At 43.1% G+C, this 11,581-nt stretch overlaps 1 long non-coding RNA gene across 1 annotated transcript; it reads left to right on the forward strand.

Annotated features, from left to right (window-relative positions):
• The first annotated feature begins 7,197 nt into the window (after window positions 1–7,197).
• On the forward strand, window positions 7,198–11,016 carry LOC139083880 (uncharacterized). Its single transcript, XR_011540940.1, has 3 exons — window positions 7,198–7,639; window positions 8,743–8,871; window positions 9,060–11,016. It is a non-coding gene; the product is annotated as an uncharacterized lncRNA (long non-coding RNA).
• The last annotated feature ends 565 nt before the right edge of the window (window positions 11,017–11,581 follow it).

Genomic DNA, 11,581 nt, shown 5'->3' on the forward strand with positions numbered 1-11,581 from the left:
AGGTACATTTCTAACATTACCTAATTTGTTGAGAGTTTTTTCATGAAAGGGTGTTAAAACTAGTCAAATACTTTTTCTGCATCTATTGAGATGATCATATGATTTTGTCCTTCATTCTATTAATGCAGTGTATCACATTTATTGATTTGTGGATGTTAAACCATCATTGCATTCCAGAGATAAATCCTACATGATCATGCTATGTGATCCTTTTAATGCTCTGTTGAATTCAGTTTGCTAGTATTTTGTTGAAGATTTTTGCATCGATGTTCACTGGAGATATTGTCTTGTAATTTTCTTTTCTTGTAGTGTCTTTGTCTAACTTTGGTATCAGGGTAATGCTGGCCTTGTAAAACACTTTTGAAAACACTCTCTCCTCTTAAATTTTTTGGAAGACATTGAAAAGTATTGGTGTTAATTCTTCTTTAAATGTTTGGTAGAATTCACCCATGAAGGCATCTGGTTCTGGTCTTTTCTTTGTTGAGTGGGTTTTGATTACTATTTCAATCTTTTTATTTGTTATTGATCTGCTCAGAAATTCTGTTTTTTCACGATTCTGTCTTGGTAGCTTGTCAGTTTCTGGGACTGTACGCAATTCTTCTAGTTTATCCAGTTTGTTAGCAAAATTATTCATAGTAATCTTCAGTGCATCTACTTGAGGGCACGTGAGGAGTGCTGGGGGGCACACGTCAGCCAGTTGGTGGGTCCTGCAGAGAAGGTGTACCATGGTGTTCATGCACTGGCCTCTTCGTGGAGTCTGTCAGCCAGTTAGTAGGGTCTGTGGCCAGTCTTTCAGATCCAAGTCGTGGTTTCTGTGAGCCCTTACCCTTTTCCCTTCTTCTAGCTCCTCTCAGACTATTCAAATGCTAAGCCCCTCAGTGATCTGGACGCGGTGAGACAGTAGAGGCCACTTTGGCAATGTCATACAAAGCTGGGGAAACCAGACACTCACTCCTCTGTCACTTTCCCTCATGGGAGAAATTTCCCTCATGGAACTTGGGAGTCTCTCCTGGCACTGACGTCTTGGTCTTCCTCACTGGGAAAGGCGTGATGAGGGTAAAGTTAAACTGTTCTTCTTATATTCTTCAGTGCGTCTATTCTGGGACATTTTGCTTGAGTGGGGTGCTGGAATCTCCTATGGGACTCCCAAGTTTCCACAGAGGTATTCCTGTCCAGTAGTGTTTGTCAAAATTGATGTTTCTGTGGTGTATGAGGACTGGAATCTCCTCTTCTGTCATTTTGCTGATGTCACTTCCTATTATTATTTATTGCTATGTAACAGATTCCCATAAATGTAGCAGCTTAAAAACTATGCCCATTTACTATCTTATAGTTCTGTAGGTCAAATATTTATACAGACTCAACTGGGTTCTTTACTTAGAGACTCACAAGATTGAAATCAAGTTTCCTTGGCAGGCTAAACATTACCTGGAGGCTCTGAGAAGACTCTGTTTCTAGCTCAATCAAGTTTTTAAGAATCCAGTTACTTGTGAATGTAGGACTGAAGTCCCCTTTTCATGCTGTCTGCCATGAGTTACTGTTAGCTCTTTGAGGGAGCTCTTAGTTCCTTTCAACAGGGCCCCCTCCACCTTCAAAGACAGCAACAGAATGTCATTCTCATGTTGAATCCTTCTCAAGCTTTGTGTCACTCTAAATTTCTGAGCTTTCACCAGCCACAGAAATCCTCTCCTTAAAAGACTCATAGGAATAAATGTTTTTAGACGTTTAAAATCTAGAATCTCTCCAGTGGACTCCTGAGTTCCCACAGAGCTATTCCTATCCAGAGATGGTTGTCAAACAGATTTTTCGATGGCAGAATGAGGGCTGGAATCTCCTATTCCATCATCTTGCTGACTTTGAAACCAGCTCAACACAAGATTGACGTAAGGGAAGCAGTATTGTAGAATAGAGACCATGTCATAACTTTGAATGACCTCTGACTAACTAACCCAGCTAGATTTGCACCCTCCAGGAGATCCACCAGCTCTGTAGATTTCATGACTCTGCTGTTGCATATACCTCCCAGCAGCAATAAGACAATAACTTCAATAACTTTGTTCTTTTGAGTTCCTTAGGAATGTGATGACACCCCAAACAGAGAGTCTATGCTGACAGCCATCATCAATGAAAGCTGAAAGATCCGGTGTAACAACCCCCAGTCTGTAACACCAGAGCATCAACATTCCTAACCCCCTCCCCTATACCCCACTGGCCTATATAACTGTTCCAAGATTCTGTGCCCCCCTTAAGATGGTTCTTTTGGACAATAGTCTGCCATCTTCCCTATTTGTAGCAAGCTGTAATAAAATGCCCTTTCTCTGTCACCATCTTTCCTCTTGACAACTGCTTTTTTCTCGTGGCAAGCAGATCGTGCCCTTTGTGTGGTAACAACTTCGCTCTCTATTATTTTTTATTATTGTGTAACAAATTATCACGAACTTAGCAGCTGAAAAATACAGCCATTTATTATCACATAGTTTTGTAGGTTAGACAAAGGCCATCCAAGCAACCTCCTTAATTTGTGACCCAAATATTAGTAAGCTTCATTAAATTTGCAACATCTCCTACACAATTTAACATAACATAATGATAGGGCTTATAACAGGTGGCAAAATCGTGGAACAATGACAGAATTCTGCTTATTACAGACAGCAAGAGATGTCCTAGTACAGCTTAGCACTCACTACCCACAACAGAACCACACTCAGCACCAGCAACCTGTCCATCACCCTCAGGAAGTGAGGTCTTTCCAGGAGCAGGCCGGTTCTTTGGCGCAACTTCCCTGTGGCTATAGCTTATCCCAGCCAAGAGGCAAAGGGACTAAGCACTGGCAGAGCAGTTCAACTATCAGTCTCCTGTGATAAGATGAGGATACTCGGAAACTGACTCCCTGCTGTGAAGAGTGTGTGGCACTGTGGGGAACAGGGCTGTGTGGTAAGTCCCTTTATCAAGCTGGCCCTTAGGAGTGTTCCCAGTGCTTGTCCTTCCTTTCTGTTTGTGGGATGGTTAAGGAGTCCGATGAATGACTCCAAAAGAGATGGTGAAGGGAGGGAATGCTCTGGAGTACACTTGTTGCTTGGCCCTGACACATCAGGGAGAAATTTATGCTGATATCATCTGAGAAACTGACACAAAGCCTCAAGGTCTTGATTTCCCCAATGCTTTCTGCCCTAGATCCAAACCCCTCTCTACTAAACACATCATTCTTCCATGCTCCAAACCCACATGCCACTGGAAATATCCTGGCTGCTGAGCGGTGACAGGTGGAAAGACACAGGTTCAAAATGCCTGGAGTGTGTTAGTGGTGGTCAGTGTTGGTGGTGGAGATGAAAGTGGTGGTGGTAGTGGCCGTGGTGGATTGTGCTGGGGGGGGGTGGGTAGAGCAAGCCGGACAGTAGAGATTTAGGGGGCTGGTCCAGGTGGTTTATACCTATGGGTTTTATAATCAATGTTCCAGCATAAGCAGCTCTTCCATCAGAATGACTTTGTGTACAATTAATGAAACTATACAAAATCCACATAAGAACATATTGTAAGCTGATGCGTGTCCACTGTGGTAATTTGGGAAATAATGAAGGACCAGTGATGAAGGCAGCCTGCTCATCCTCTCATAGAGTAACATTCTTTTTCTTACGACTCATACAATTTGTCATTGGTCTGGATGGTGACAGCAGGTTCCCAGGGTAGAATATGAACGAGATAGGAGATATGTGGTGGGAGATGGTGGTTCAGGGACTTGGCCAGCCTTTGGGCTGAGGCAAAGACAACCACGCTCCTTGCGTGATGTTGGGGGAAGGGAAACAAATGTCTGTTTGGAAGGTTGTGTTTGTCAGTGTGTGTGTATTTGGGGTGAAATTAGGACCACTGTTTGAGCCAAATTGCACAGGCAGAGAACAGGTGTCATTAAATATGAACTTGGTATATCTCCTAGTCCCAACTTTAAATCCAACTTTTCTTGACTGTGATTCATAATTGTTAGCATTGAAACAGAAGAATCATATAAATAATTAAGCCGTTACTTATTATATCCTTACTCTATATTGGATAGTGTGCTAAAAACCTGACATTCAGTATATATATATTTTTTCTTACAGCCATTCTATGACTTAAGTACTATTATTATCATCTCTCTTTGATAGAGGAAATTGACCTATACAGACATAATGTAACTCGCCACGGCCTCACAGTTTTAAAATGCTAGAGCCAGGCTTCAAACCCAGATCTGTCTGATTTCTGAGTCTGTGCTCTGGCCAGGGCACTAATTTGCTGGGTCTCAGCCTGGACACATTACTGGACGATCTGATGGGGATTGGCGTGGGCCTGGAAGCTTGTGGTGGTTCTGGACGCCTACTGTCTGGATGCTACAGAGAAGGAGTTTCTTGCAGTGGGAGAGAAACTGTGCCTGATGACTTGTAAGTAGGCTGGCCATACAATTTATCCTCTGCATTGGACACTTAGGGAAGAAATAGGTCTTCGTTAATAACTAAGCTTGGAATAGAGGCATGGATTAATCTAACTATTAGATCTCTGCCAACTTTGTGACCCTGGGAGGCACTCATGGGCTCAGGATGAATTTAATACAAGGCATCCATTATGCTTCCAATTCCTCATGGACCTCCCAAGCCTCCCCTGCTTCTGAATAGTCAGGAAACATCCACAACTTATCATTCAGCACAATTATATCCTTTAAAATTACCTTTCTGTACAAACTAAGGGACAGACATTATGGAATGATGTTTAGGAAGGTTTATGGGGAAGAGTGGATGAAGGAAGGCCAAGCAGGAATCTGGGACAGTATATTTTTCTGTGAGATGATTGTGGCCTTTGCTGGTATAGATTGAACTTATAATGTTTCTAAATGATGCATGATGGTATCAGACGTACAATAGGAGCTATTTCAGTCATATACCATCCCCATTTTATTTTATTATAATAAGATAGCTGTTACAGACATTTTCTAGTGGGGCTGTATCTCGCAAATATTTGAAATAAGGTGTTTACTGTAGGAAACCTAGATAGGACAGGTGCATTATGCTGAGAATTCCACAGTAAAGGATCCACCACTAACCTTTCCTTAGGACACACCATCAGGATGTTCAAGGAGCATTCATTTCCACAAGAAGATTTGACCAGATCATTATTTTCTCTTTTTCACTCTCTTTTCCTAGATCCCCAGTGATAACAGGTCCCTTTCCCATATCACATTTTGTATTCTTCTTCTTCTTACATTCTTCAAGTTTGTACAAAACAGCGTATCTTCAGTAAAATAATTCTATGGAAGAACAAAGTTGTTCTTTGACAGCCTCAGTAATTGGTTGATATCCTATTTCCTTCATTTTCTATTCCTTCCTTACCTCCTTCTCTTGGACAATTCTGATAGGGGTGATGTAGGACTTGGCGAGCCGTGAGCACCCCTCGAATTCCACTGCCATGGTTAGAGAGCCACGCTGAACATCAGGTGACCCTGGGTTAGTCAGCAAAGTTGCTCAGTTTTGGGACTGGGCAAAAATTGGAATCTTTCATTCATGCACCCCACACTCCTCCAGGGTCTACTGTGCACGATCTCTGACTTCTGAAGGTGGTGAAGGGAGCACTCATGCGTTATAGCTCTGCCCTCAAGGTGTGGGATGCAGCTGGACTCTCAGACTCTGGGTGCGTGGGGATTTCAGTCCTTTCCCTTCCTTTATTACTTCCTGGGCTGGCAGATCCTCATGCATTCATTCATTTGTTCCATTATTCTTTGTTCAAGTGGAAATATTTACTGAGTGCCTGCCCTGTCCCACACATTGTGCCAAGTGCTTCTGTTTTACTATTGAGCATCACTGTCAAGGTCTCTGTCATGAAAGCATTGTCAAATGGAGAAGGAGAGAGGGAAAAGGGAAAGTGCCACTGTGACCTGGGAATTTTCTCTAGTGTACAACCTACACATGGGATCCTGCTCCATGACCTTTCTCCTTCCCTTGACTGGATCTCTAAGCATGAATACTCTGGTGGGGGCTTGGCTATTTTTATTAAATATGATTAGTGAGCTGGAGACACTTTAGAAAATGTAAGTAGGATATTGTCGTTAAAAAATTAGAAAAATATTTTCCACCGTGTTGCCTTGTGTGCCCCAACCTAGTTAGTCCATGCTCCAGAAGAAGTGTCCTCTGAGCCTTCAAGCCAAATCCTGGAACAGTAAGTGAGAGCCTCTATCTATATGAATCCACCTTGGTGAACATGCGTCTGTGTCTTTAGAGTCCATAGAAATAAGAAAGCTGAAAATAGTAGGAATTGTTTTATACTTTGCAAAATAATCTAACCATCTATCTATCTCTATCACTTTTGTTGGTATCTATTACTTTTGTTGTTTGGATAATATTTGCTGTATATTTGATGTATTTATGACAGGCTGAAGATTTACCTTAAATTGTGTATTGCTTGGTAGCAGCAGATGTAGAAGCTAGTTTACAGAAAATACTACATAAATGTTATTATAACTACTCTTTTACGAAATTACCTGTGCCGATTTACTACTGCCTGTTGACAAAAACTCTCTACTTTCACCAAACTTGAGTCAAGCTCCTCTGAGTACTCTTTCAGACTAGGTCCTGACCTTGGGCCCTGTCCTTGACACATTTAGTCTAGTTTTAGCAAGAAGCCTGCTGAATTAGTTTAGTAAAAAGCCTTCCCCTTGACATGTGATCAAATTCTTCATCTCCAACCCTTCGTTTCTCATCACCTTGACCTGCCTTCAGCAAGAATTCTGTTGACTCAACCTGGCAAGAATTCCCATAAGCTTGATGTTTCCTCTTGGTAATTTTGCATCACTGACCCCCACTCTGCTCCTGGGCTATAAATCTTCACTTGTCCTTGTTGTATTTAGAGTTGAGTCCGATCTCTCTCCCCTACAACAAAACCACACTATAGTTGTCCTCTCAAATAAAGTCTACCTTACTGTCTTTAACAAATGTCATGAATGATTTTATTTAGCAGAAGGCCATGGTCCTAACTATGAGCACGAACAGAGGGAGGGAGAAAGGGGAAGCAAAGGCATGGACCACACCAGTGATGGACACATCCTGAGCCCTGAGGCAGGGTGTAAGCCCAGGTTGTTGACTGGCTCAGGCCATAAGACTGGAGGGGAGGTGACATAGAGGACATTGAACTCAGAGGAAATGGGTATTTTAGCCAAGCCCTGACCACATTAGAAACCCCTGGACAGTGGGATGTCCAGAGAAGAAAGGGTCAGGGACAGTTGAGGGGACCAGGAGATACGGTCAAGCAGCATGTCTCCCACACATCAGGAGGCAGCTTCAAAGGAACAAGAGGGGTCACCTGGGACATCCTTTGTTCTCGGAAATGTCCAAGGGGGCTGGATCTGTGAGAACATTTCCTGGGCCTGGGTGGTGGTGAAATACCCTCTGACAGGTGTGTAAAAGGAAGCTTCTGCCCACAGCCCAGGAGCAGCTCAGTCCAGATTCTCCAGCCTCCTTTCATCTGCACGCTGGAACAGTCTGTCTTGGCCCTGCCTGGAGACTCTGCTCCCCTGCTCCAGCCACGCTCTGCATCTTCCTGCCATCCCAGACTGAGATGGATAAGTTCATGTTCCTGCTCCTGTTGCTGGGGATCTTCCCTTTTGTGTTCTTCCAAGGAGTGGGTGAGGCCCTGGGCTAGCTTGGGCAGGGGGCTGAGGACATGGAGGTAGGCTGGCGGCAGTTCTCAGGTGATGATCTGACCAGCTTGGGAAGGGGTGTGAGGTGGGGACAAGGTCAAGGATGAGGTTCTAGGATGATCTGACCAGCAAGGGTTTGAGGTCTCTCTGCCACCCTCACCCCAACTGCTACCAGGAAAAGAGTTCAGTTCCCTGCCCAAGGTCTCAGAGTGGGGACAGTCACTCCCTTGGTGTCAATTGGGGGTAGGGGCTCTTCTAAAATTTAGGGCATTGGGGCTGTCTGAGATGGCCCGAAGAGGCAGAGCTAATGGTTGCTCAAGACTTTCTATAAAGAAGCAGCCTAAGGGCAGTGATGTAGCAGGAACAGGTCACTGAAGGGCTGATCTTGAATCAGTATTTCCATAGCAAGTACATTGTCGTCACTTAGATATGTTTGGACATCAGATGTCTTTTGCGGGGAGGTGTGGTAAAAAATTTTGTGAGACTGCATCCCCACCTTAGAGCCAGCATAATCCTTATGTCCCATCATATTCTAACAGATTTCTAGCTTCAGGTGGCTGTGTATAGATGCTCTCATTGTGTTCTGCATAATGTCACCATAGCTAAAGGGACACATTTCACTTTATTTTTTTTTTTTTTTAAGATTTTTTTTATTTTTCCTTTTTCTCCCCAAAGCCCCCCAGTACATAGTTGTATATTCTTCGTTGTGGGTCCTTCTAGTTGTGGCATGTGGGACGCTGCCTCAGCGTGGTTTGATGAGCAGTGCCATGTCCGCGCCCAGGATTCAAACCAACGAAACACTGGGCCGCCTGCAGCAGAGCGCGCGAACTTAACCACTCGGCCACGGGGCCAGCCCCACATTTCACTTTATTTTTAATGGAATCAAGATCACTATATCAAAAGCTCAGATCTTTAAAGAGTCAATGGACATGATCTGATAAGAACACTTCCACGCTTTAAGAGCATAGTGGAGGAGGTATTTGGGGTCATGTTTTTCCCTTAAACTCCTTGGCCTTGTCAGTATCCTAGCCCAGGTTAGTCACAGTCCATTCAACACTGACATCAGCCTTCATGTCCATTTTCCACAGCTCCAGCCACACTATGTATGGTCTGCAGCAATTTTAAGAAAGGTCATTGTTTGAGAGGCAAGGGCAATTGTACCATGCAACAAGGACCTGGATGCAGAACCAGAGATTTCTTCCTTTTCCGTGAGAGAGGTAATGCTGTTGAGCCAGGCTTTTCTGACTTGAGCTGGTGCTTGACTCCTGACACTGTGTAGGGGCTCTCTAGCCTGAGGGAGCCCTTTCTGGGAGGTGGATGTGTTCCTAGTCTGGAGACCAGGCCTCTTACTTTGGGGTCCAAGTATTTTTCTCTGGCACTGATTCTGACTTGCCTTCTCTTGCAGATGGATGGTACCACAACCATACTGAATTGGACTGTTCAGACAGCTGTGTGCCTTCAAATTTCTATTTTGGTGATATGAAGATTTCAAGCTCTTGCTGTAAAGGTCAAGATTTCTGTAATAGATATCAAGGAAAAGGACGGGAATGGAAGATTAACTAACTGCTAATTCCTTTGTCAGTGGTGGTGTCCACTTACTCTCCTCTTGTCCCTGGCATCTCTGGCCATGTCTGCTTCCACATGAAGAGCACACCTTATCCTTCTATCTCCTCCAAGTTCCCCTCTTCACATCCTTACCACTGACACCAAATACTCTCGACTCACCCTTGTTTCATTTCTCTGCCTCATTCACCTCTGCAAATCACCATCAGCCCTCCTCACCTTGCATTTCCTCATCCCTCACAATCACTGTATTTCGCTGGCTGACTGGCTATCTGATTTCTAACCCAACCAACTCAGAAGTGACAGCAATGGGCCCAGAGAGGTCATGCGTTCCATTGTATACATCAGGAGTTTGAAGGGGTCAGTGGAAAACTCATAAAAGTGTGTCCAACTGGCAGATGGACAGAGAGGCCTCAAAGGTCAAGAAGGTACCAAGTCCTGAGGCAGAAAAGATGGAGTCACCAGCTTTAGATGCTATGTATGTACTCAGAATCTACTGATAGCTTGGGTTATGAGACTTAAAGAGGTTTCCAATGAGTGGAGTAAAAACAGGAGTGGATAAACCACAGACACTAGAGACCAACAAAAAAAAAAGTGGGTGAAGGTCATTCTCCAAAAAGATTCATGGGTGATGGTCACAGAAACAGATGGGGAACCAGGATGAAAGAGCATCACTATCTGTTTTCTGTGACAACTTGCAGATCACTGGCTGAGCAGGTTCAATGGAGAAGTGGCACAGAAGCCACATTACAGTGAGTTGAGGAATGAATGGACTATGACAGGAGGAAATAGTGAGTGTGTGCAATACTTCCAAGAAGTTTGGGAAGATTTGAGAAAGTAGAATAGTATCTTTTATAAGAAGAGTGACCCTAATGTTTTTAGGCAAAGGAAAGATTTATTTCTTTTCAGCATTTCACATTTGTTAAATGTAAAAAGCCTCTCGTTCGAACTGTAGCAATGTATATTTACACATCTTTCTCTTCTTCTGATTTTCTGCTCTTTTTGTCCACCTCTTTCTTTTTCTTTCCATCTCTTGTCCACAGCAGCTTTCTTTCTCTTTTCCTTTGCTGTCTGCTATGGGAAAATGGAGATTCCTATTTGTATTTTTTACTACTTATTGACTATTTCCAATTCACAATTTAAAAACAGCTAAAAGGAACATTATATGTTTCTCTTGAAAAGACTAACAAAAATAAATTAAATTAATTTTATGTGACTTTTATTAGGTTAAAAAATTTTCAAAGTCATGAGAAAAATCTAAAAACCTGCTTTTATTTCAGAATACCAAAATTAAATATTTTCCATAGATTTCTCCTCTCCATCTGAGCTGAGATAGGAGATAAAAGGGAAGGCAGGTGGGGCATAGCCTAAGCCAGAGCCTTGTTATTAAATGCTAAAATGTCAGTAAGACCCCCATCAAGGGGCTGGCCCAGTGGCATAGTGGTTAAGTTCTTGCACTCTGCTTTGGCGGCCCGGGATTCGCCGGTTTGGATCCTGGGTGTGGACCTAGCACCACTCCTCAAGCCATGCTGAGGCAGCGTCCCACATAGCGGAACTAGAAGGACCTACAACTAGGATATACAACTATGTACTGGGGCTTTGGGGAGGAAAAAAGAGGAAGATTGGCCACAGATGTTAGCTCAGGAACAATTTTCACCAAAAAAGGACAAGGAAAGAAAAGGAAAAAAAGAACCACATCGAGATCAATTGCAATGAAACTGTTGGGGCAGGGAAATTTCCCTTTTTTCCTTTTTGTGTTCTTATGACTGGACTAATAATAAAATTGACACAAAACCAGATTAACAGCAGAAAACTCAATTTAATACATACATATTGGAGTCCATATAGAAATGAGGCTCAAAGAGTGAACAAACCAGGCAGCATATATAACTTGTACACAAAGAAACAAAAAATTTGTGAGGAATGACAGGACAAAGAAACTCAGATCTGAGGTACACAATTAGTGAAGAATTTAAGCAGAGTTTAGGTTTAGGGTAGTAAATTAGCAAGGTTTGTTTATTCAGACTTCTCACCCTGAATCCCCAGGTCTGGTGACAAGCATGCAGGGAGAGCCCATTTCACATGGGAGATTTATCTCCTACTTTCATGCGGAACAGAGACAGGAGGGTCAAGATGCCCTTTTTGTTTCTCAGGTAACTTTAATTCAAAATCATCAATATGCTATTGTGGGATATTTTGGGGTGGCCTGCTCTGAGCCCCAACAAAACCCAACCCAAATATTCCAGCCTATATTAAGCTGAGTATACTTATGTCTGGTTGCACCAAAAAGAACTATGGATGGGTCATGGTACTGGAGGAAGGACCAGTGAGAGAGCTTTTTATTTTTTTAAAGACTACGTTTTG

This window comes from Equus przewalskii, chromosome 6 (assembly GCF_037783145.1).
Source record: "Equus przewalskii isolate Varuska chromosome 6, EquPr2, whole genome shotgun sequence".
In the NCBI taxonomy this organism is placed as follows: domain Eukaryota; kingdom Metazoa; phylum Chordata; class Mammalia; order Perissodactyla; family Equidae; genus Equus; species Equus przewalskii.